A 26,784-nucleotide genomic window follows, 5' to 3' on the forward strand; every position below is an offset into this window, starting at 1 on the left:
TATTTTATGAATTAAATATATTCGTATATCTATTGCATACATGGAGTAGAATTTTATTTAAAGAGTTCTCTTTCTTGAAGTACTTCTACTTTAGAGGTTTTTCCCCCCAGATTTTTAAAAAAATATTTTTTACCTCGTTATTTCTTTTTTATGGGTTTCCTCCTATGTCTGGCCATCCTTGATCATTCACACACCTGTTTACACTTGGGTAAACCACGTACATTTGTTCTGAGACCTCTCGTAATCTCTCTCTGAGTGTTATTCTTAATTTGCTCGGTCACCAGGGTTGTTAGGATTGTCAAGCTACTGGTTTCTCAAATGCAAGCATCGGGAGGATTTCATCCTACTATACCACCCTTCTTATAAGAAATCGTCAGTCTTCCCAGCTTATGTGTTCAGTTTACTAGGGATAAGCTCTCTGATGTTTTGCTTGTAGTTAAACCCTGTTTGCACTCTGCATTAGGGGTAAGAAAGAGGAATCAGGTGTTCAGATTACAGATCTTCAATTAAATCCCCTGTTTCAGGCTTTGCTTTAACTCCCAGCCTCATTCCTATTCCATGAGTCCTAGCCTGGAGCATCTCTGTCACTACACTAGACGGACCTCTCCTCTCGCCTGCAGCCCTTGGAAGGTATGTGCTGGTCTGTTACTTGTTTCCTTGGGGATGTTTCCATCTGCAAAACTGTCCCACCAACTTTCCAGCTCTTGAAAACTTGTGAAATGGCCTTAATCCTGATGATGCTGACTTTAGCTTTCTTCGCTCTCTTATTCTTATTCCAAATTTAATTATATTCTCTTATTTCAATGAGATTTGTGCTCTTTCTGCCATCTCGAACTGAGAGTTAATTTGCTAATTTGCTCTCAATGTTATCAATCTTAGAAATGAAACCATCTTAAAAGTGTGTTTTTTAAACCCTCATTTTATCATGAATAAGTTGAAACATGTTTATTCTTCATATGGACAGTGGAAATCATTTATAGTTTATTTTACTGACAGTGTGTGTGTGTGTGTGTGTGTGTGTAAGGTGGGAGGCAGGTGAAGTGTTTAACTGAAAATTACGCTCTGGTGGAGCTTCTAATATGGGGAGATCTTGATGAAACTTGCTGTTTACCAAATTTTCTAGGAATCCTTCCCTCTGACTACCACTTACTGGCTCAGAGATAATTCAAACTAGTCTTAACTGAATCGTAATTCAAACTAGACCCAATAATGACATCCATTTTTGTAAAAGCTGGGAACGGTAGCAGAGTGCTGTTTTTTTTTTTTTAAGATTTATTTATTTATTCGACAGAGATAGAGACAGCCAGCTAGAGAGGGAACACAAGCAGGGGGAGTGGGAGAGGAAGAAGCAGGCTCATAGCGGAGGAGCCTGATGTGGGGCTCGATCCCATAACGGTGGGATCACGCCCTGAGCTGAAGGCAGACACTTTAACCGCTGTGCCACCCAGGCGCCCCCAGAATGCTGTTTTAGTTGTAGCGAAGCTGCTCCTGTGAGTCTGAGAGGCGCAAGGGACCGTGCCTGTACCTGTGTGGACGAAGTCAACTTGAAAGAATGCAGCTGACTTTTAGAGAGAAATGAAAATGAGCTATCAGACAAGAGAAGGTCCTAGTGGTGTTTGTACTTCTCCTTCTGGCAGTTCTAGTCGTCTGCGAGGTTGAGTCAACTTAGACTCTTACACTTCGGCATCCTAGCCAAGAACATCGCCTTCTCACCAAAGTAGCATACATTTCTGTCACATGCAACTAAGGGTTCTGATTTTAATTCGCACTGCAGCCATCATTTCAGCCTCTCAGAAACATATGCAAATTGACTCATAAATAATTTATTCATAAATAATTCCAACTCTGCCCTCTATATTCACTCCCTCAAGATCCAGGTATAGAAAAGTTTTCACAAAAATAACCAGGTGGCTCTGATACTGTGAGTGACACACAGACATTTAGAAACAGTGATTCTTCTCTTAGATTCACTTATATTAACTTATGTTAATAGGACAATAAAAAACTTTCAAGTTATTCAAAGTAATGAGATGTGTACTATCATCTGAAGTTTACTAAAGATGGGGATTAGAAAAGAATTCAAAACTATTCTTGCATATAGTTAATAACGAGTATTTTCTGTGGTTTTCTGGACTCAGTAGAGAAGGTGATTGGTCAATTATTTGAACTTTTCTTCAGAACTGAGCTACTCTGTTAAATCTCTTTTAAAATAATGAAATCAATTATCTGGGTTGTTGAGCAGGTGTTAGCCTGGATTCCCTAAAAATAAATCATGTCAGGCTAATCTGAATTTTTTGATGAAGTAACTAAGTTAATTTATGAAAAGGCATAATTTATCTTGATTTTAGCGATGCTTTTGATAAAGCATCTCTCAAAAAGCTTGTGAATAAGTCCCAACAAACCGGCATTAGCATAGGATCGCTCAAATAGATGACTAACTGGCAAACTAGAGAAGGTAATAATACATAGACAATAATTCTTTGGGGCAGAGTTGACAAGCAGGTTTCCCATGGGCTCAGAGTTCGGGAATACTTTAAATAAGATTTATATTGCTAATTTAGCAATAGGCTCACAGTGTGCCAGCAATGCAATCTGCTGATGACTCATAGATAGTAGTCTGAGATTCAGAGGATGATGGGCAACTGGGATGGGTAAACAAGTAGTTTCCCAAACAAGATCGGATATTGAATTTCAGCTTAAGGAGTAGCTCAGTAACTGAACAGTGATACACCTGACGTCGAGTCAGGTGGTTATGTGGATATAGGTACTATGTGTTAGATGTCCCCATTGTGTAATGGACTGTGTTCTTTTTTTTTTTTTTTTTAAGATTTTATGTATTTATTTGAGAGCAAGACAGCCTGCGGGAGAGAGTGTGAGCATAAGTGTGTGTGGGGGGAGAGGACAGAGGGGAAAGCAGGCTTCCTGCCCACTGAGCAGGGACCCCAGGAGCAAAGCTCCATCCCAGAACCCTGGAATCATGACCTGAGTCTAAGCAGATGCTTAACTAACAGAGCCACCTAGGCACCCCTTGGCCGTGTTCTACAACTGAAAAGCTAAAGGCTGGGGATTGTTTGTGATTCTCTATTATTAGTTTAAGCACTCCCACTGTTGTAGAAGATTTCTGAGCTTCTAATTCCATAAAGTGTTTGCCAAAGAAAACTTTGGCTCTGTCACGTAGCTCTCTAATGAAAGACCACTTCACTCTGTTTTGAGATGCGTGGAGATTTCTTTATTCTCAACGGTAGCACGTGGTACAATGAAGCCAACCATTCTGAAAAATGAGGACTCCCCAGATAACACGCTAAGTGCTTTTCCTACTGGGTGATGTCTTTGGTGGCTTCCGATATATGGTTCTCAGAAACTTCCTTTAATAGGGCTGCTCCTGGCAGCAGTAGTAGCTTCTCTGTTGGGAGCGACTCCCAGAATTAGTTCTCCGTGGTGGCTCTTCTGTGACAAAAACCCAGCCCATTCTCTCAGTATCTCACCACCATAGTCTCTGGTGAGCTCTATCACATCGACAAGGGTTGATCACAACCTGTTATAGTCCTAGATCCTTTCTTTGACTGTCGAAAAGCTCAATATCAGACTTCCTCTTGACTCCTCTCCAAGGGTAACTGATAATAACATCTGAAATTTACCCTCTAGTTTTCATTTCATGAGGAATTTCACAGCTTTCTGAAAGAATTAAAGTTGTGCAGGAGTCTTTAGCCCCTTGTTCCTCAGAGGATGTTCTTCAGATCATCTGGGATCTTGCTAGAAATGCAACATCTTGGCCCCTTGCCATTGAAGTAGAACACACATTCAAAATGATTTCCAGGTGGTATCTATGCACATTAAAGTTTGGGAAGCACTGGTCTAGGGTTGTTTTAGGTACAGACTGAGAGAGAAAACAGAGCTTTGGTGTCGCATGGTTAAAAACTGACAGCACATTTTAAACTTCTTATGTATTTTTTTCCCTCTCTACCATACTGCCAGGATTCATATAAAAGGGAATAATAAGATGCTTCAGATGACTATATTCTCTGGTTCCTGGGGCTTAAAAATACTCCCCACCCCTGGTATATCTAACAGTATAAAGATGTGATTATGCAGCCTAGGACATACCTGGCAGTGAAGGGGAAACTGCTGGAAACAGGACAGTACCGTGGAATGTTTTTGCACAATTGCCGTGGTACAGGAGGGCCCCAACTGAGGCTGTACGGTCTTGCATATTAGCAAAGAACATGAAGTTACTAGTCCACCTGAGTACAGAGAAGCCCCCCCTGCCCAGCCCCATCACTGCCACGCTTGAGCATGTAGTGGCAGAACAAAATTGTCCTCTTTCTTCTCATTGCATTGTGTCTTCAGGGCCACAGCTTAGAGATTTGGAAGGGTAAAACCTCATTTAAAAATCAGGTTGTTTCATAGTGAACTTTGTTCTAAATCAAGGAAAATCATGCATCTGTTTTACAAATCCTCACAAGCAATGCTATATCTGGTTCTAAATATTGAGTGTAATTAAGGAGTTTCAAATTAGTGAATGATACTGAAAAGGACTCTAAAATTTATTCAAAAATCAGAATAACTATTTTTTTTGTGAGAGAGGATTCAAAATGAATACATTTATATCTGGAAAATACATTTCAAAACATGCTGAGGAGATCTGCTTGCATCTAACAATTTTAGATGGCTAGTAAAGAAATGACTGCATGAAAAGAGAAAAAAATAACCATCCTGAAGCCTGAACTGAGGGATAGTACCAGCTTCAATTGTTTAATTGTGTGATTGGGGTAAAGCATGGTGTCAGCTCCAAAACGTAAACCCATAAACTGGAAAAACTCTTGAAAAGTAATCTCAGTCCACATATAAATTGCTTAAGGAGATATGAATGCGGGAATTGCATTATTGTGTATTTAATATTGTCTCAAATTCACTCTTCATCTATCTACATTCCTTTTAACCCACCTATTTCTTTTCTGGGGTTTTTCTCATAAGGTAATTGCTCCCCTAGAATCCCTTTTCACTGACTGCCCCCTTGTTAAAAATCTCTAATCGCCAGTGCATGTTAGAACTCTTATCTTCTTTTAATTGTTTACTCCCGATTAATTCGTTATGACCTATATGCATCTAGCGTCTCCTGATTTTTTTTTCTTTGCTACTGTTTTGATCAGGGTAACAAAGACTAGCTACTGAGTATGCAAACCTAGGAAATTTAGAAATTCCCTTAAGAATGGATGAGAAGGATCCAGGATATGAATAGTAAAATAATACTTTTGGACCCCGTTACAATGATACTTCAATACAGTTATTTGTTTATACTTCAAGTCCCCTTACTGGGCTCTGAGTTTCTCAACACAAAGAGCTAGATGAAATTCTTATTCCTACATTCTCCACAGTCTAGCAGAGTGCAGGGTACACAGCTCATGGAAAGCGATTGCAAGCGTTTGTTGAACAGATATGGTTGGAGAAGAGGTTAGCATGCAACAATACAAGGTTGAAAATACAGTTTACATGGGTACGTTTGACATCAACCGGCAGTTTTAGCAAAAGATACAAAAAGCTGTAGACTACAACCTTCCTACCAGAAGTGTGGTCCATGGGCCAGCAGCCTCAATCGCACTGTGGGATTTGTTAGAAATGCAATTGTTGGCCCATTGAGGTCCTGGTGATTTAGAATGAGAATTTCAGCGAGGTCTCCAAGGGATTGGTAAGCACATTCAGGTTTGAGAAGTATCACTCTAAACTGAACAAACAATAATTTTCTTCTTCGCTCAACAATGTAAAGGGATCCATCACTCAAGACATTTCATATTTCTTATAGCACTCTTGCTACTGTTCCCAAAGATTTTATTGTACAGTATGTGCCATAGTATAGAGCAAAATGCCAATTGGACACTGAAAACAAAACAAAACAAAAAACATGAAGGGAAAGTCTGTGGACAGGGGAAGTATAGATTTAAGGTACATAGATTTCTGAGGATGGGAACCATGTTCCCAATGAATCTCCAGGGTCTAGCAGTAAACCTGGATGTAATTGTAGCTCAGTACACATTTAATAAATAAATAAATTTAATAAATTAATGAATGAATTTTAATGAATGAATGAAGAAAGTCCATTGGCCTATTAGGGTGCTTTTCTTAGAAGCATTGTGCAAACTTTTTTTTTTTTTTTAAGTTATAGTCTCTCATATGTTGTTTTTCATGATCAAGTAGTTTCCTTAGTTATCTTAACCTTGCTCAATGGGTGGTTGGGAGTCTTCTGTATACCCATCATCTTCTCATGGCTTCTTCACCTATGCTTATTAGCAGGCTGCATGTGTTCTTGCTTCTTGATAGTAACTCCTGTTGGATTGAGGTAGCTCTGTAAGGTGTTTACCTGTTCACTATTCATTAGCAGAGATCTTTTAGGTGGAAATGTATTTGCTTCTGTTAAACTAAACCCACAAAGATTTAGCCTTGTTTTCTAAATTTGGAAAAATATTTTGCCTTTTCTGCTTCTCGGAGGTTGCCCCACTACTTCCATTGAAACTCTAAAGCTAGAATGTGATTTGAGGGGCGCCTGGGTGGCACAGCGGTTAAGCATCTGCCTTCGGCTCAGGGCGTGATCCCGGCGCTTTGGGATCGAGCTCCACATCATGCTCCTCCGCTATGAGCCTGCTTCTTCCTCTCCCACTCCCCCTGCTTGTGTTCCCTCTCTCGCTGGCTGTCTCTATCTCTGTCAAATAAATAAATAAAATCTTAAAAAAAAAAAAGAATGCGATTTGAAATGTGTGGACCAGAAATGGTAGTTGGAGTGGGTAGTGGAACACAGGAGGAGAGCTAGCGGGGACTTTCACTGCATTAATTAATGTCCTGCTGCCAGGGAGAGGAAACTGCCTGTAGGCAGGGACCAGACACCTGTACAAAGGTATTACCTACAGACCAGGTTATGCTTAGTTAACTTGTTTGTGGTCTGACTTTCCTATGCTCAGCACATTTATTAAAATGTTTCCATAATGTATCCTTCTTATCTTTCCTTTCTTTCAACCCTTATCATTTGTCTCCTGATATGGGTGTTATCCAACTTAATGTCAAGGTGAGAAAGTATCTGATAAAATTCCCAGCTTTGTATAAACTTCATAATAAGAAGTAAAGTTCACAATAAAATTTTGGTACTTGTCCAGGCTTAGCAAAGGCAAATTACCAAGAAAGTTTACATTTTAATTAAGCTAATTTCTTAATAACCCGAAGTCAACTATTGTTAGTACAGCCGGTGATTAAATATGAGAGATATGGAAATAGGGTCAGGCATGAGACAGAATAAGATTTCCCCCTAGAATTTATATTGATACCAACTGATGGACATCTGGTTGGGTGATGTCACATGAATAAACTAATTAAACTGTTTTTTCAACCTGATTCTTGGGTCCAAGTATTGAAAAGCAGCATCAGCTCAATGGAACTTGCTTCTAAATGACTGCTCACTTAGAAAACATTTAGACAAATTTTTATTGCTATTTTTGGGAGCACTTTTCAAACTTTCTTTAAAACACTTAAAGATACAGGTTAGGGAGTTTTGAAAATAGCAAGAAAGAAAGATAACTCTAAAATATAATGATATTTTGACCTATAATACTATCTTTCTTTGTCATATCTTAGTGTCTTCTTTTCATACCTTTTTCCCCCAAACTTACACATTTGTGAGTTTGTGATATTGGTATTGTTTTATTTCTTCAACTTGTCGAAATAACATTGAGCTATTACTATATTTGGACAATTATTTTAGGAGTTTTGTATCTTTGAAGAAATGTTAATTTTTATTTATATGATAAGCAGCAAGCCATTTGTAATTTTATTAAAGCAAATTTGGGGGGCATCTGGGTGGCTCAGTTGGTTAAGCATCTACCTTTGGCTCAGGTGGTGATCTCAGGGTCCTGGGATCTAACCCCATGTCAGGTTCCCTGCTCAGCGAGGTGTCTGCTTCTCCCTCTTCCCCTGGCTCATGCTCTCTTTCTCTCTCTCTCTCTCTCTCACACATAAACAAATAAAATCTTTAAAAAAGAAAAAAAAAAGAAAATTTGGATCATATAGAATGCCTCCTTGATGAATCATTAGTCTCAAGGTACACTACTCAGTAGGTTATTTGAGATCACAGAACAAATTTTACAGACAATGTAAAAATTGCTTAAATGGCATAATTTATTAAATCTTAAAATTTCCTCAACTTTTCACTACTTTAGTACTTTTGTAGCAACAAAAAAATGGATGAAAATTATATAGAAGTTTGAAAATAAAAATTTAAAAAATAAAAGCAAGGACAAAGAAATTGGATAGGGTTAACACACTGATAGGCTACAAGCTGGTAGAAGGCTGGCTCTTGGAGTATGCACTGTTCACAGTCTTCTTTCTCTCTCTGCCCCATGATTCTTCCTTGCTGCTGGTGTGGTTACAGAAACCAGAGTGGAAGTTTGAGCACGGAGGCCCATGAATGGAAGGTGTCTTGGACCAGTGACCTATACTTGCCTATCAGGGAAAAGCAGCGCACAGTTTAGACTACTGAATAACCATGGGTTTTTTTTATGGGTCCAGTGAAGAGCATACATGGGGCTAGAACGGGGCCCTCCTAGGAATGACCAATATGTGCCTGTTTTAGAGATAATAGCTGTCAGACTAGAGGTGGCCTGATCGTACCTTGATCTTTCATCCCTTGCTGTTTAAATGTGATACTCTTGTTTGTTCCTTTATATGTTCTATTTGTGTGATGTACCTTTAACGTGTTTTATAAGTTACTAACTTACCTACACTTAACATGCCTGATAAATTCTGCCTGTGGCTCACCAGCTACTTGTTTGCTCATTCTCTTGACATAGTCTGTGAGCTTCACTTATATTTCATAAGCTAACTTACTTACTCTCTGTTCATCTATTTCTCATGAGTGTCTTCTATCCCATTGCTTTTAATTCCACAGCAGAATGAAATTGCCTTAAAAAATCCAGCAAAGGAACAATACAATGCATATGGCATTTCATTGCTAATACAATTTGATTTTTTTTTATATTTGAAGGCTGTTTACTTAAGAAAAGGTTATTCAAATTTCACTGCAATACAAATCATGTTAATAAATAGTATTAATGTTAACACAGTGTTGATATTAGCAGTATCAACATTAACATGAGATTGGCGTTAACATGGATGAAACACCAATAGAGTTAGGATCAAGGGTGAAAATACTGATATTGAAGGCCCAGCTGATATCGGAGTTATGCTAAAGAGTCACATAACCTGCTGAAATCAATTCACTTAGGTTTTTTTTTTTCTTTTTTCCCACCATAATAGTCTATTTTTAAAACTCTTTTGTGATCTGCAGGTTTTGTTTGCTTTAAAGGGCTAAAGCAACAGGAATGTTTAAGAGATTTCAAGAAACAAACTTCTCTCTCTCTCTCTCTCTTTTTTTTTTTTTTTTAGCTTTTATTTATTTGAGAGAAAGAGCGAGAGCATGAGCTGAGGTGAGGGGCAGAGGGACAAGCAGACTCCCTGTTGAGCACAGAGCCTGTGGGGCTTGACCGCAGGAGCCCAAGATTGTGACCTGAGCTGAAGTCAGAGGCTCACCAACTAAACCACCCAGCACTCTGAAACAATGTTTAATTTGTCAGTTTGGGTGAACATGTTGGTGCCCAAGTGCTGCTTCATGCTTGCTGCTAAAATGTCTCTGTGGCACTGGTTATCTCCTAACTAGTTTCCCTCTGCCTATTATGCTGCTTTCAAGGCAACATTCAATATGCAGAAACTGATCTGTAAACTTTGAAGTCACCAAGTCAAAGACTGTTGCTTAGCTTTCCTGCTTTATACACAGTGCTGGGTAGGGACTGTGTGCCAAGATTTTGGAGTTGGGTTTATCATTTCAGATCCCAGCTCTTCCATTAACTAGTTGAATCTAGTTCACTCCTTCCTGACTCAGTTTCCACATCTCTATATTGTCGCCCCAAATAAAAATATAGGTTACATTAAGAACAGGATAGTCCTGGGGCGCCTGGGTGGCACAGTGGTTAAGCGTCTGCCTTCGGCTCAGGGTGTGATCCCGGCGTTATGGGATCGAGCCCCGCATCAGGCTCCTCTGCTATGAGCCTGCTTCTTCCTCTCCCACTCCCCCTGCTTGTGTTCCCTCTCTCGCTGGCTGTCTCTATTTCTGTCGAATAAATAAATAAAATATTAAAAACAAAAAAGAGCAGGATAGTCCTACCTCCAAAGATAATTATGAAGGTTAGGTTAAATAATGTTTTGCCCATCTTTTTTTTTTTTCTTTGAGGATTTATTTATCTATTTTTGAGAGAGAGCATTAGTAGGAGAGACAGAGGGAGAGGGAGAATCTCAAGCAGACTCCACACTGAGTGTGGAGCTCAGTGCTGGGCTCGATCTTATGACCCTGAGATCACGACCTGAGCTGAAACCAAGAGTCAGAGCCTAACTGACTGTGTCACCCAGGAGCCCCTGTCTTGCTCATCTTTACATAAATTTAGTAAATTTCAGAGTTCAGCAGCCACTCCTACTAAATTTCAGGGATTTTAGGACTCTGTGTTGGAGTTCTTTTGCCCACTATATTCAATTTTACATGTGTTGTAGATGGAAATGAGAAGGAAAGGTTTTTCTTTTCCTTAATGAATGAATAAAAAATTCACTGAACATTAACATTTTGAGGATACCTCAGCTTTCATTTTCTTGATTTATTTAGCTAAATGAGAAAAGAGAAGCATTTTTGGTCTATATTTTCCAGGTTACTGAAAGCCTTTTAAAGATAATTTTAAACTTTTTTACTTAATTTTAATTTTGTACACTTGATATTAAAGTGTCTTTTTCACCATTCATTTAAATAATATTCCAGTATTTCTCTAATCTGTGTAATTATATCCTGCCTAAAGATTTATACATTTTCCCAAGTATCATTTTTATGTTGCTATTAAAATTTTATTGGTATACTATGTCACTATATTTTTCATTTTGTTCTTATTCTATCGAGTTTCATAAAGGGGTATTTTTAAGCTATGCTAATTTGCTTATACAATAAATATGACTAAGAGAAATGACTTACTGATCACAGTAAAACTTAATCATCTTCTAAGTAAACAGCTTGAATACAGTATTGCTGTTCGTTATCTGGTAGAAGGCGGCAAGTAAATACACTGTTACTAACTCTATTACATTTGGCTTTTGGTAAAGAATCAGCATGCTTTACTTCTCTGCAGCTTTCTCACCTTTCTTATTTTTTGGACTTTCAAGTCAGAAGACTTAGAACAATAAATATTAAAAAATAATGGTATTTCAGCAGATGATTTGGAATGAATCTCCTTGGTAAGGCTGATTTTGCAAATAACAACAGATTTTGAAATAGAAAATGGACTTACCTGTCTGGACAATATCAGAAAAAGTATTTTGAACGAACTGATTTTTTTCTTATTGAGTTGACCAGATGTTTTGTCATTATTTAGAGTTGGAAATTTTTATCCTTTCAGCATAGAAAACTCCATTCATTTTTAGAAACTCACATAATCTTCGGAAATTGCATCACATTTTGTGGGAGGAGTAATAGATATCAATTTTGAAAGATGATAATTGTTTGCATTTAAAGTGCCCCAATTTTTCACTGTTCCCAAGCCACCCAAATGTTTGATGATCCTAGGAAAGGATACCCAACTTTGTTCTTTGGACTTTTGGGGGGATTTTTTGTTTTCTTTATTTTTATTATTTAAAAAAGTTTTTTTTTAACAAGAACATTTTTTACTTGAAGCATAATTCAGAATACGATTCTAAAAGATTGTATATATATATATATGTATACATATATATATATATACACATATACAAAATATATATATATAAACGTTATATCCTTTTTTTCTGGATACCAATCTTTTTTTTTATAATTTTTTTTATTCTATTATGTTAGTTGCCATACAGTACCTACCTGGTTTTTGATGTAAAGTTCAATGATTCATTAGTTGCGTATAACACCCAGTACACCATGCAATACTTGCCCTCCTTACTACCCATCGACCGGTCTATCCCATTACCCCCCACCCCGAAGCCCTCAGTTTGTTTCTCAGAGTCCATAGTCTCCCATGCTTCATTCCCCCTTCTAATTACCCCCCTTTCTTTATTGCTTTCTTCTCCTACTGATCTTCCTAGTTCTTATGTTCCATAGATGAGAGAAATCATATGATAATTGTCTTTCTCTGCTTGGCTTATTTCACTTAGCATTATCTCCTCCAGTGCCATCCATGTTGCAGCAAATGTTGAGAAATCATTCTTTTTGATAGCTTAGTAATATTCCATTGTATATATGGACCACATCTTCTAAATCCAGTCATCTGTTGAAGGGCATCTCGGCTCCTTCCATGATTTAGCTATTGTGGACAATGCTGCTATGAACATTGGGGTGCATGGCCCTTCTCTTCACTACGTCTGTATCTTTGGGGTAAATACCCAGTAGTGCAATGGCTGGATCATAGGGTAGCTCAATTTTTAACTCTTTAAGGGACCGCCACACTGTTTTCCAGAGTGGCTGTACCAACTTGCATTCCCACCAACAATGTAGGAGGGATCCCCTTTCTCCACATCCTCTCCAACAATTGTTGTTTCTTGCCTTGTCAATTTTTGCCATTCTAACTGGCGTAAATTGGTATCTCAGTGTGGTTTTGATTTGAATTTCCCTGATGGCTAATGATTTTGAACATTTCTTCATGTGTCTGTTAGCCATTTGTATGTCTTCATCGGGAAAGTTTCTGTTCATATCTTCTGCCCGTTTTTTGATTTGTTTATTTGTGTCTCGTGTATTGAGTTTGAGAAGTTCTTTGTAGATCTTGGATACCAGTCTTTTATCTGTAGGATCATTTGCAAATATATTCTCCCATTCCGTGGGCTGCCTCTTAGTTTTTTTGACTGTTTCCTTGGCTGTGCAGAAGCTTTTTATCATGATGAAGTCCCACAAGTTCATTGTATCTTTTGTTTCTCTTGCCTTTGGAGATGTGTCATGAAAAAGTTTGCTGTGGCCGATGTCATAGAGGTTGCTGCCTATGTTCTCCTCTATGATTTTGATGGATTCCTGTCTCATATTGAGGTCTTTCACCATTTGGAGTTTATCTTTGTGTATGGTGCGAGAGAGTGGTCAAGTTTCATTCTTTTGCATGTAGCTGTCCAATTTTCCCAGCACCGTTTATTGAAGAGACTGTCTTTTTTCCACTGGATGTTTTTTCCTGCTTTGTCAAAAATTAGTTGCCCAAGGAGCCGAGGGTCCATTTCTGGGTTCTCTATTCTGTTCCATTGGTCTGTGTGTCTGTTTTTGTGCCAGTACCATGCTGTCTTTGTGATCATAGCTTTGTAGTACAACTTGAAATCCAGCATTGTGATGCCCCCTGCTTTGTTTTTTCTTTTCAACATTTCCTTAGAGATTCAGGGCCTTTTCTGGTTCCACATAAATTTAAGGGCTGTTTGTTCCAGTTCTTTGAAAAATGTCCTCGGTATTTTGATCAGGATAGCATTGAAGGTGTAGATTGCTCTGGGTAGCATGGACATTTTAACTATGTTTGTTCTTCTGATCCATGAACATGGAATATTTTTCCATCTTTGTGTCTTCTTCAATGTCTTTCAAGAGTGATTTGTAGTTTCTAGACTATAGATCCTTTATGTCTCTGTTAAGTTAATTCCAAGGTAACGTATGATTTTTGGTGCTATTGTAAATGGGATGGATTCCCTAATTTCTCTTTCTTCAGTCTCATTGTTCGTGTATAGAAATGCAACTGATTTCTGAGCATTGATTTTGTATCCCGCCACATTACTGAATTGCTCTATAACTTCTAGTAGGTTGGGTGTGGATTCTTTTGGGTTTTCCATATAAAGTATCCTGTCATCTGCAAAGAGAGACAGTTTGACTTCTTCTTTGCCGATTTGGATACCTTTTATCCCTTTTGTTGTCTGATTGCTGTTGCAAGGACTTCTAGTACAATGTTGAATAATAATGGCAAGAGTGGGCATCCTTGTCGTGTTCCTGATCTTAAGGAAAAGGCTTCCAGCTCTTCCCTATTGAGTGTGATATTTGCTGTAGGCTTTTCATAGATGGTTTTTATGAGATTGAGGAATGTACCCTCTATCCCTACACTCTGAAGGGTTTTAATCAGGAAAGGATGCTGTATTTTGTCAAATGCTTTTTCTGCATCTATTGAGAGAATCATATGATTTTTGGCTTTTTTCTTGCTGATAAAGTCTATGACACTGATAGATTTGCGAATGTTGAACCACCCTTGCATCCCAGGGATGAATCCCACTTGGTCATGATGGATAATCCTTTTAATGTACTGTTGGATTCTATTAGCCAGGATCTTGTTGAGAATTTTGGCATCCATGTTCAAAATGCAGTTTTTATTTTCTCACCTCAAGAAGCAGGAACAGCAACAGAAGAACAGGCCTAAACCACACATGAGAAAGCAGTTGATCAAGATTAGAGCAGAAATCAATGAATTAGAAACCAGGAGCACAGTAGAGCAGATCAGAGAACTGGAAGCTGGTTCTTTGAAAGAATTAATAAAATAGACACACCACTGTCAAGACTTATCCAGAAGAATAGAGAAAGGACCCAAATTCATAAAATTATCAATGAAAAGGGAGAGGTCACAACCAACACCAATGAAATAGGAAGGATTATTAGAAACTTTTATCAACAGTTTTATGCCAATAAATTAAGCAATCTGGAAGAGATGGAGGCTTTCCTGGAAACCTATAAACTACCAAGACTGAAACAGGAAGAAATTGATTTTTTTAAACAGACCAATTAATTATGAAGAGATTGAAACGGTGATTAAAAACCTTCCAAAAAACAAAATGCCAGGGCCTGATGGATTTCCCGGGGAATCCTACCAAACATTCAAAGAAGATATGATACCTATTCTGCTAAAGCTATTTCAAAAAATAGAAACAGAAGGAAAGCTACCAAACTCATTCTATGAGGCCAATATTACCTTGATCCCCAAACCAGGCAAAGACCCCATCAGAAAGGAGAATTACAGACCGATTTCCCTCATAAACATTGTATCCTAGAAAAATAGAATATACATTTTCTTAAAGTACATACAGAAGAATCCCGTTTGAGTCACATAAAAGGAGACATAACAAATATCACAAATTTAAGAAGACTGAAATCTTATCAAATATATTTTCTAAACACAATGGCACAAAACTAAAGATCAACAATAAAACAAAACTGGAAATCTATAATATCAATATTAAATATTTAATATGTAAATATTAAACAACACACTACTGCACATGAATGGGCCAAATAAGAAATCAAACAGCAAATCAAAATATGTCTCAAAATAAAAGGAAACACAATATTTCAAAATCTATGGGATGCAGCAAAAGCAGATGTTAGAGTGAAATTCATGCTGTAAGTCTCATATTAAAAAAAAAAAGTTCAAACAAACAACTTAATATTACACCACAGGGGACTGGAAAATGGAGAAACTAAGTAAAAATTTAGTAAAGGAAGGAAATAACAAAGAAAAATCAGAAATACATAGGGACCAGAATAAACAATAACATAACATTGAAGAGTAATGACCGGTTTTTCCAAAAAAAATCAAATCGGCAATGCTTTAAGTACATTAACTAAGAAAAAAAGAGAGAGAAGACTCAAAGACCAAAATGAGAAATGGAAGAGAAAACAAAATAGCAGATAAGCACAGAAATACATAATGTGATAAAAGATTACTATGACCAGTTATATACTAACAAATCAGATAACTTAGAAAAACAAGAAACAGATAATTTCTAAAAATGCACAAGTTACCACAGTTGAATCATGAATCTTGAGTCCAAGAAACAGGAAATCTTAGACCAATAACAAGAATGGAAGTGGAATAAGGAATCAAAAATTTTCCAGCACAGGAAAGCCCAAGACCCCATGGTTTCAGTGGTGAACTCTACCAAAATTAAAAAATAATAATAATAATGACAGTCTTTATCAAAATCATACAAATAATGGAATAGAGGGAACACATTAAAAATCATTCCATGAGGCCCGTACTACCCTGATACCAAAGTAGGAAAAAAACAATACAAGTACAAAAAAGTAATTTGTCCAATATAAGTATTACTATTCTTTCTTTTGACATCCTTTTGTGTGATAAATGTTTCTCTACCCCCTCACTTGCTATCTGTGGATGTTTTTAGGTCTAAAATGAGTCTCTTGGAGGCAGCGTAGAGATGGGTCTTGTTTTATTGTCTATTCAGACACCCTATGTCTTTTGATTGGTGTGTTTAGCCCATTTACATTTGAAGTAATTATTGATATGAATTTAATGCTTGTTTTAATTACTTGTTTTGTCATTCTTTCTGGAGATTTTTCTTTGATTCTTTCTTATCTTTGTCACTTTTGCTCTCTCCTTTGCACTCCAAGAGTCCCTTTAATATTTCTTGCAAGGCTGGCTTAGTGGTTATGAACTCCTTTAGTTTTTGTTTGGGAAAGTCTTTATCTCTCCTCTTCTGAATGATAGCCTTGCTTGATAGAGTATTCATGGCTGGACATTTGTCCCATTCATCATGTTGAATATATCATGCCACTCTCTTCTGGCTTACCAAGTTTCTTTTGAGAGAACTGCAGTTAACCTTATGGGTCTCCCATTTTAAGTTAGGGACTTCTTTCGTCTTGCTATTTTTAATTTTTTTTCTTTATTGCTATATGTTGCAAATTTAATTACAATATGTCTTGGTATTGGCCTGCTTTTATTGATTTTGGTAGGAGTTCTCTGTGCCTCCTATATCTGGATGTCTGTTTCTTTCCCCAGATGAGGGAAGTTTTCTACTATTATTTCTTGAAATAAATGTTCTACTTCCTTTTCTCTCTCTTCTGGGATGCCTGTAATATGAAGGTTATTATATTTGATGGAGTCAGTGAATCTGAAGTCTATTCTCATGCTGTATAATTCTTTCTTTCTTTTTTCAGCTTCATTATTTTTCATTATTTTATCTTCTAGGTCACTAATTTGTTTCTCTACTCCTTCCACCCTGCTATTCATTGCATCAAGCCTGTTTCCAATCTTGTTTATTGCATTCTTCATCTCTGATTGATTCTTTTTTAACTCTTTTATGTCTGTGGTAAGGGTCTCACTGATGTCTTCTGTTCTTTTCTCAAGTACAGTGAGTACTGTTATGATTGTTGCTTTTAATTCTCCATTAGGCATGTTACTTATATCTGTTTCACTTAGATCTTTGGCCATGGCCTTATTTTTTTCTTTTGTTTGGGATAACTTCCTCCATCTTGGCATTTTGTCTAAGTTTCTGCCTTCTATGTGTTAGAAAAGCCAGTTATGTCTCCTGCTCCTGAAAGTAATGGCCTTATGAAGAAGAGGTCATGTAGTTGCCTAGAGCCTGGCACTTCTGGGAGTAAATCCAGTGTGTGCTGTGTGCACAGTGCTATTGTGTTTTGGCTGCTCTAATCTTTAGGCCAGTTGTCTTCAGAGATTCTCCTTGCCTTCTATGGACAATTTTTGGTCCCTGGCCTGAATGTAGCACATTTTAACTAGGTGTGCTCTGGTCTGCTTGTTAAATGAGACCTGATGCCAACTCCACCAGAACTGAAGCCCTGCAGAACTTTCTGATTGGGAGACATGGTGTGGGCAGGTGCTTGTGCTGGTCTTCTGGGGGAGGGGCCTGCTACCTCTGGGACTGAGGTAAGCTCGACTGGGAAGGGCAGTCCTGCCAGGGTACAGGTGGGTGGGGCTCGTAAGCTAGTTAGGCAGCCAACGTGGGGGCTAAGCTGCCTCTTGCCAGTGGCTCTGCGTTTATGCTGAGGGAGTGGGGAAGGAAATGTCACTGGCAAGCTCCCCTGTTCTGGGAGAGGTGTCTTTGTGAATGCAGCCTCCCAGGGATGCTGTCTCCCAGGAAGGATCTCTGGGGAACACTTGTTTCTAATGGTGTGGATCCTTTGATATCAATGGAAGACCAAAAGAATTTTAAGAATTTTATACCAACAGAAAAACTGCCAGCCGGGAATTCAAGTGACAGAGATGGGGTAAAAAGAGGGAAGAATGACTCTGAGGGACATGGATGCAGAGGCCTGGGCTAACAGGCACTCCTTGGACAGAGAGATTGGAGATGCTGCCCAGTGGGCTGAGGCAGTGAAATTGCTGCCCGTTAGTCTTAGAGTGCAGGGCTGTTGTTGGGGAGAACAGAGGGTCCAACCATAGAGAATCATTGTCAGGCCTTGAAATCTAATTCCCATTGGGTTTTGACTTGTCAGGACCCATGACTCCTTTTTTCCTTCCAATTTTTCTCCCTTTTGGAATAGGAAGATCTATCTGTGTTGTCTCACTATTATATTTTGGAAGTAGAAAATTTGTTTTCCAGGTTATACAAGCCCACAGATGGAGAGGAATTTTGCCCCAGGTTGGATCATATCCAGAGTCTCACCTATACCTGATTAAGATGATTTAGAAGGTGAGATTTAGGACTTTTTGAGTTAATCACATTTAGATGAGATTTTGGACTTAGGGTTGATGCTGAAATGCATTAAGATTTTAGGGATATTGGGTTAGGTGAATGTATTTTGTTTGTGGGAAGCTCATGAATTTTGAGGGGGTACTAAGGGCCAGCTGTTATTAACTGGATTGTGTCGTACTAAAAGATATGCTGAAGTTCTAGCCTATAGTATTGCAAAATGTGACCTCATTTGGAAATAGGTTCATTGCAGATTAATAAGTTAAAATGAGATCATACTGGAGTAGGGTACAGTATACAGTATAACTGGTGCCCTTATGAGAAGAGGGACATGTGGATACAGACCTGCACAGAGGGAAGACAATGTGAAGATATGAAGGAAGAAAATGCTATGTTAATACAGAGGCAGAGATTGGAGTGATGCATCCACAAGCTGAGGAATGCACAGATAGGTAAGAAATGCTAGAAGCTAAGAAGGGGCAAGGAAGGGTTCCCCCCAGAACACTTAGAGAGAGGATTGTCACACCAAAACCTTGATTTTGAGCTTTTATGTCCAGAACGGTAAGAGAGTAAATTTCTATTATTTTAAGCAAAGAAATTTATGGTACTTTTTATGGCAATCCTAAGAAACTCATACATGCTTTAGATTCAAACACACAAATAGGTTGCAAGGAAAATGGTTAAAAGATTTAGGATGCGACCAACCAGAAATGAACTGGAGTAGTTATACCGATATCAGAGAAAAAAGACTTTAACAAAAAAATTGTGACTGCAGATAATGTGAAAATTGATAAATGAAGGAAATCTGATAATGCTAAAGGAATCACTCTATCATGAAGATATAAAAATTATAAAAATGTATGAACCTAACAATAGAGCCCCCAAAATCATGACACAGAAGCTATAGACTAATAGCCTTTGTGATTATAGACATAGATATCCTCAACAAAATACCAGCAAATAGAATCCAGTAATATGTGGAAATGCCTATATACCATTTAAAGCTCTACACGGGAATGTTCATAAGAGTGTTAATTGTGATAACAACTGTGGTAAAAATTGATAACAACCTAAATATTCATCAATAGGTGAATGTATAAGCTCTGTGGAATATCTATTCAATAATACTATCTAGCAATAAAAAATAATGAATCACTGATACATACTACGTCATAGATGACTATCAAAATAATTTGATGAGTAAGAGGACACCTAAACAGGAAAACGTATTTGTGATTCCATCTATATAAAATTATAAACAATATGAATATTATAAAGTGATGGAAAAATATATCAGTGGTTGCCTGGAGACAGGGGTGGAGGAACGGGGGGAGGAATTACAAAGCAAGAGGAACTTTTCAGGGTGGTGATGTTCACTATCTGGATATGTACATATGCCAAAATTCATCAAGTTGTATATTTTTAATATATTCTGTGTACTGTATGTCAGTAAGGCTCAGTGAAGCTCTTGAAAAAGGGAAAAGGAAAATACAGCAAAAGATTGAAGAAATACAAGAAATATGAGGTGAGGTGTTTGTTCTCATAAAAATAACACAAGCTTGTTTTAAATTTAATTATTTTTATTTGAAATCTTTCTTAACATTTTAGCTTAAAGCCCACCCAGAAGTATTTTTATTTACTAGAATTCAAAATAAGCAGTGGTTTATCCTAATAGTTTGGTAAGTACCCATTGCTGAGTGAATAATTCCATTCAGCCTTTTACCCACCTGTAATTTTTCATTGGCTTTAATTGAACGCAAATTGGCCAGTGTTAATCATTAGATGTGTCTAATTAAAAACAGAAGCTATAGATGATATTACAAATATTGGAAGAAATAAATAAAATGGATCAGGACATGCTTTCCTTAAGGGGCTCGTGACATATTCCTGGGTGTCATTAAATCAGAACAGGTGAAGGTGCCCTGCCTGTACCAAAAGCTGGAGAGAAGTAGTTAGAAATAATCTAGAAGTAATATGTGAGGTCAGTATCTTCTAAAAGAGTGAAAAGTATTCCTGTGGCTCAAGCACTTTTTCCAATTTAAAAAATTAAGAACTTTGAAAATGAAATTTAATTAGTTCAAAGTTGCACTGGTGTAATGAAATGCAGGTCAAAAGAACAGGCATTCTAAAACACCTGATTTTTACAGTAAAATGAAAACATGACGGATTGAAATTTTAATGGATATTTTCTGGAACCAAAGCCTCAAATTTCATGGCTTTGGGGATGTAATAGAAAATACTTGGTAGATGGAATAAGGCTTGGTGCTCTAGGAGCATAATTTAACCATAAATATCCTTCCGATTTAACTAAAATTTTTACTTTTCAGTTTGCTCTGTGATAACTAAGTCATTGATTTGGGTTTACAAAGTCTTTTATAAATAGTATTAAAAGAAAAAGGAAAACAGTTTCTTTTGCTACTAATTTATATAAATAGCAAGAACAGTGTTTCTGTGATTAATTTACAGTATGCTTATCTACAGATTATAGGTAATCATTTTTAACTAAGATTATAATCTCCCACTATTTGAATTTTATTTGACAGCTTAAAAAATTTTTAAATTTATCTTTACTTGTACATCTAGTGTTCTAATGCAATATTTTGTATATGGATTAGTATTTCTAAAGTTTTAAAGATAGTGACTTGTTTATATATGATCTTTTGCATACAAACAACTGCTTAGTAAGAGTTTTTCCAGCCAAGATCCTTCAGCAGTGTCCTCCTTCTTCCCTGTTGGTTAGGTGCTGCCTGTGATTAATATCTGGTTCCTACTATCAACTTTGTTCCAAAATTTGTCTTTGATAATAACTGGTGGAAAAGGGGACATTCAAAGTAAAGGGAGAGAGTTACACTCCTCTTCCTAGTTATGTCTCTCTTCCTAAACTTACATCTTTCTGTACCCCATTCTCTTCTATATAACTTTCCAGATCTGTGGAGTCCATACTTACCTCTAATTTCTGGAGAAGTCCTCAGCATACCTAGGAAGGCAGGAGCTCAGTTCTTGAGTTAGATCAACTGGCTGCTTCTGGTTCTGTTTTCTGGGAAAAACTGCCTATTTCCCTCCAAGGCCTTCTGGAAGGTTCTTCCTTGTGACTTACTCTTCATGCAAACAGGTGGAATGGACAGTGGTAGGCTTTTCCAGTTCACTTTCTCTCTGAGAATGTTTACAAGTACAAAAGATTGTTTTGAATTTGAATAGGTACAGGTTTCTAAAAGATATGCTTAGGATTGTTTTGACCATACAATTTCCTCAAAAAAACAGTGAATCTCTGGTCTCTTTATTTTGGTATGGGAGTAACCATGCCAAAGTTCCTTAGAAGGCAATTTTCAAGCATGAAGATGGGTCCCTTACTTATCGTTCCCATCTCTGGTTATCTTTTCCCCTTCCAGCACTACTTTTGGTTGTGACATACCTGAAACAATGAGCTTCCAAACAGTGAAGAGCTAGGGCAATATACTTAAGAAAGTGCAAGCAGCCAGCTACCTCAAAGGCCCCAATTGTCCTGAGCTTTCCCTGCTTGCTTTATTTTTAGTCTCAAAACTGTTGATTGAGGGGGCGCCTGGGTGGTTTAGTCATTAAGCATCTGCCTTCGGCTCAGGGCGTGATCCCAGAGTCCTGGGATCGAGCCTCATATAGGGCTCCCTGCTCCGCTGGGAACCTGCTTCTTCCTCTCCCCCTCCCCCTGCTTGTGTTCCCTCTCTCACTGGCTGTCTCTCTCTCTGTCAAGTAAATAAATAAAGTCTTAAAAACAAAACGAAAACTGCTGATTGTGTCGGTTGAATTAGGTGAGAGCACTTGAGTGAGAAAATGAGACTGACTCCTAAGTAAAGCTTATTTAATAGGACTGAAGAAAATTTTGTGACTATTTTAATGTTTCCACAAACTTGCCAAGAATACTTGCAAATTTATGAGTTATTTTAATGTACTAAAATTTAATGAAATTACCTGTTAGATATTCATTAATTAATATGGTAAACATATTTTTCAACTCAATATCTGGTTAATCATCTCAGAAGTATTTTTTGGCCACTTCTGAGTATGATAATCATTCTAGGGAAATAAGTTTGGGTGCTGGAATTTTGTATTTTGGGATGTTTGGATAATCTATGAGGACAATCAGCATATATTAAATGATTTTCTAGAATATTTTATGCCACTAATATGAATATTTTAAATGTGCAGAATTGTTAAAAAGTCATTTTATCTATACCAAATAGCTTCCTTTGTCTTCTTGGTGATTGCATGTTTTAACATCACATATTACTTAAGGAAGTAGATGAGATGCAAATATGATAGAGCTGCCCAAGAACCTATATGTTAAGCCTTGCTAGAAATTATTTTAAAAGGCAAAATCACTAATGTCTTCTAAGAAAATAGATTGTGGATAAGCATATCAGAGAACATGCATGATGGCATAATTTAGTGATGTTGTGGATGCTAATGAAGTGAAATTGAGTGAAATTGGGGCAGGTATCTTAATTTGTAGAACGTACATGAGATGACACTGCTGCTGAATTTTATTCTAATGAAGACTCGGCCCTCAGAATATGTCTGGTAGTAACACTTGAATCATTCTAGTAACAAGGAAACATAATACAAGAGAACTGAGAGTCATTTACTTGAAAATGCCTGAGCAGCAGGAAGTCTGCTTTAATTTGTCTTCGCTTCTATCATATAAAATTGGTACCTCATCACACTTGTATATTAACTTATCAGTGTTGCAAATTCTAGGCCAAAAGGGTACTTACTGAATGCAATTCAATGATTCTATTTGTCTATTCATTAATGTTCGAGGGTAGTTAGAGCTGTGAGCTGCAGATGTGTGACTGACCCGTAACAGCAGCAGTAGTAGAAGTACTTGGGTCATTACTGAATAAATTGTTGTTTCTGTTCTACAACAAATCACGAAGAAGACAGGTCAATTAGGGCCTAATTAATTTTCTCTCACTATTTGTCAAGCATGCAAATCAAACAATCTCCATCCTGTTGAAAAGCGTTTCCTTAACCCAAAATTTCTATGGTCTTAATTGTAAATATCAGAGAGACTAATAGCAATCCCACTTCTTTTCTGTGTGTGTGTGTGTGTGTCTGTCGGTCTGATTGTCCTCCAGGGTCCAAGATGAATTTCTCTCTTCACCATAATGGGGCTTCTTCTTAGAACATGACAATGATGGCAGAACATTAAGATAAAATATGTCAAATTCCCTAGGTTGTTAATGAGAAGAGGTGCTGTGATTTCATTTTCCTGTATTGGAACAATATTTTTTCTTTTTTTTGTTTTTATCAATAATTTTTATTTTGTTATATTAGGCACCATACAGTACATCCCCAGTTTTTGATGTAATGTTCCATGATTCATTATTTGCCTATAACACCCAGTGCACCATGCAATATGTGCCCTCCTTACTACCCATCACCAGCCTATCCCATTCCCTGGCCCCCTCCCCTCTGAAGCCCTCAGTTTTTTCTGATATAACTGGATGCCATCTGAACTGTTTAACTCCACAGTCCATCAGGTTGATGAATTTATCAAGATTGTCTCCCAGTTAGTGAAGGAAGTTATGTATCATCAGGTTTAACTTTATATTTCAAGAAAGATCAGGAATAGATGGCTGTTATTGACTTTTAAGCGTTCTTTGAGTTTCTAATATTTTTGGTACTGTTATATCACATTACAGTTACTAGTAATAAAAATGTGTAGGAAAAAGATAGAGAACGTTAAGGAGAACGTTATTAGGTAAGGACTTAAATTATTCTGCAGTAAGCCTGGATTGAGAGTTTTGGATTCAAGGAAGTTCTGGAAGCAAAGAAGGGGCATGGAAAGGTCAATTCAGGAAGCCCTTGAAAAAAAACTAAAGATAGAGTAAAGAAGCTGTTCTGTGTTCAAGAGCTGATTGCTGGATATGTGCATCTGTAATAGACCTTCAGCAATTCTCAAATAATAATACTTAGCTCTGGAGCTTCTTCTTTTGATCTCTCACTTTTTCTTCCATAGCAATGGTGCAAATAGAGATACTATTTTACAGGGATTCAGTACTATATATGGAAGTTTTCTCAGGCTCTGGAGCTATAGAGTAGCTCAGTTTTAGGATTCTCTGGGCAAACTAGCTAGTCAAAACAAACGAACAAAAAACAAGGCTCCTAATTATAATTGTGAATTTATCCCCCCCACTCTGTGTCAGGCACAATAATAATATTTGATCCTTATATCAATACTGTGGGAAGGATATTATTTCTATCTTATGGATGAAATGAGAAACCAAAAATTCTGAGATGTATTTCAAAGCAGGCACAGTTAGATCTAATCCTCAAGTATGTTCTTTTTCTATTACTTTTTACCACTTCTCACAAAATTCCCTCTCAGCATATAAGAGAAGAAATTACCTTAACTTTCTCTGTCTCCTCACTGATACTGTCCACATGGCCACTGAATAATTCTGGAATAAAAGCAGCTCTTTATCAAGTCTGAAGATTTACCATCATATCATATTAAGTATATGTTTTTAAGCTGTTTGAAAATTGAGACAGTTTTTTTCCTGCCTCATATCTGCATTTTCTTCTTGTCTCAACAATAATGGGTTTGGATTGAGTTGTCTCTTAAATACGAAGTTTAGTAATAGTTGCAAAACAATACAAAAATTTGTACCATCAGACTTTGTATCAAGTCATGACAAAATGATATTAAAGGGAGAAAAAATAATTTTTAGCTTTAAGAAAACTTTAATAGTGACAAATGCAGTACCACCAGGAGCTTCTATATTTTTATAAGCAGTGTCTGGTATTTGAGAAAAATATTTAAGTGGCTCAAAATATTGAATTGTGTGACAAAAATCTAAAACAAAGAGCAAACAACAGAAGTATCTTATAGGTGAACCAGATATTGAAATTAACAGAAAAATACTTCAAAATAAATATGGTAAATGTGTTCAAAAAATAGAGGAAAGATCTAGAAAATAGATGAGAAGATGGATAATTTCACCAGAAAATTAGAATCTATAAAAAATAATCATGTAGATGTTTTTAAAAATGAAAAATATAATAACTGAAACAAGCACCTTCTTCACATCATTTTACATGCAGAGGATGAAAAAATTAGAAAATTGGAAGAGAGATTGAATAGAAAAAAATGCTAACTGAATTTCAGAGAAAAAAACAGATTTGAAAACAGAGGAAATGCAAGAGAGTTGTGTGGGATGCAATCAAATGTTCAATGTGTGTAATAGGAGTTGGAAAGGAGAGAGAAGATGTGAAAGAGGGAATAAATTTGAAAGAAAAATGTCTGAGAATATTCCAAAATCAGTGAAAGACAACAACATACAGATTCAAGAAGCCATGTGAACCCCAATCAAGATAAGTTGAAAGAGAATCACACCAAGATACATCATAATTAAACTACTGGGAAACAAAGACAAAGAGAAAACTTAAACCCAGCCAGAATCAAGATTGGGAGATGGGTAGACACGTTATCTTCAAAGCAGCAGCAGCAAAAAAGGCTGACAGTGGACTTTTCAATAAAAATGATGAAAAGCAGATGATAATGGAATGATGTGTTTAAATTGCTGGGAAGCATGGAGTTACTAACCTTGAACTCTACACCCACAGTGAGCTTTATTTTTTCAAAAATATGATCTAATAATCGTCAGCAAAGGAGACAAGAAGAGGCAATAGGAAAGTCTCCTTAATGAACGGTATTGGGAAAACTGGACAGCTCCATGCAAAAGAATGAAACTGGACTACTTATACTATACACAAAAATAAACTCAAAGCAGATTAAAGACCTAATTGTGAGAGATAAAACCATAAAAATTCTAGAAGAGAGCACAGGCAATAACTTCTCTGACATTGACCATAGCAACATTTTTGTAGATATGTCTTATGAGGCAAGGGAAACAAAAACAAAAAGAAAGTACTGGGATTATACCAAAATTAAAAGCTTCTGCACCACAGGGGAAACAAAACTAAAGACAAGCTACCGAATGGGAGAAGATATTTGCAAATGACCTATCCAACAAGGGGTTAGTATCCAAAATATGTAAAGAACTTATATAACTCAGCCACCAAAAACAAATAATCCGATTAAAAATGGGGCAGAAGACATGGCCAACAGACACATGAAAAGTTGCTCAATATCACTCATGATCAGGGAAATACAAATCAAAACCACAATGTGCTATCACCTCCCACCTGTAAGAATGGTTAGAATAAAAAACATAGGAAACAACAGGTGTTGGCAAAGATTTGGAGAGAAAAGAACTCTTTTGCACTGTTGGTGGGAATGCAAACTGGTGCAGTCACTGTGGAAGACAGTATGCAAGTTCCTCAAAAAGTTAAAAATTAAACTAC

Source organism: Ursus maritimus, unplaced genomic scaffold (assembly GCF_017311325.1).
Source record: "Ursus maritimus isolate PB19 unplaced genomic scaffold, ASM1731132v1 scaffold_11, whole genome shotgun sequence".
Lineage (NCBI taxonomy): Eukaryota > Metazoa > Chordata > Mammalia > Carnivora > Ursidae > Ursus > Ursus maritimus.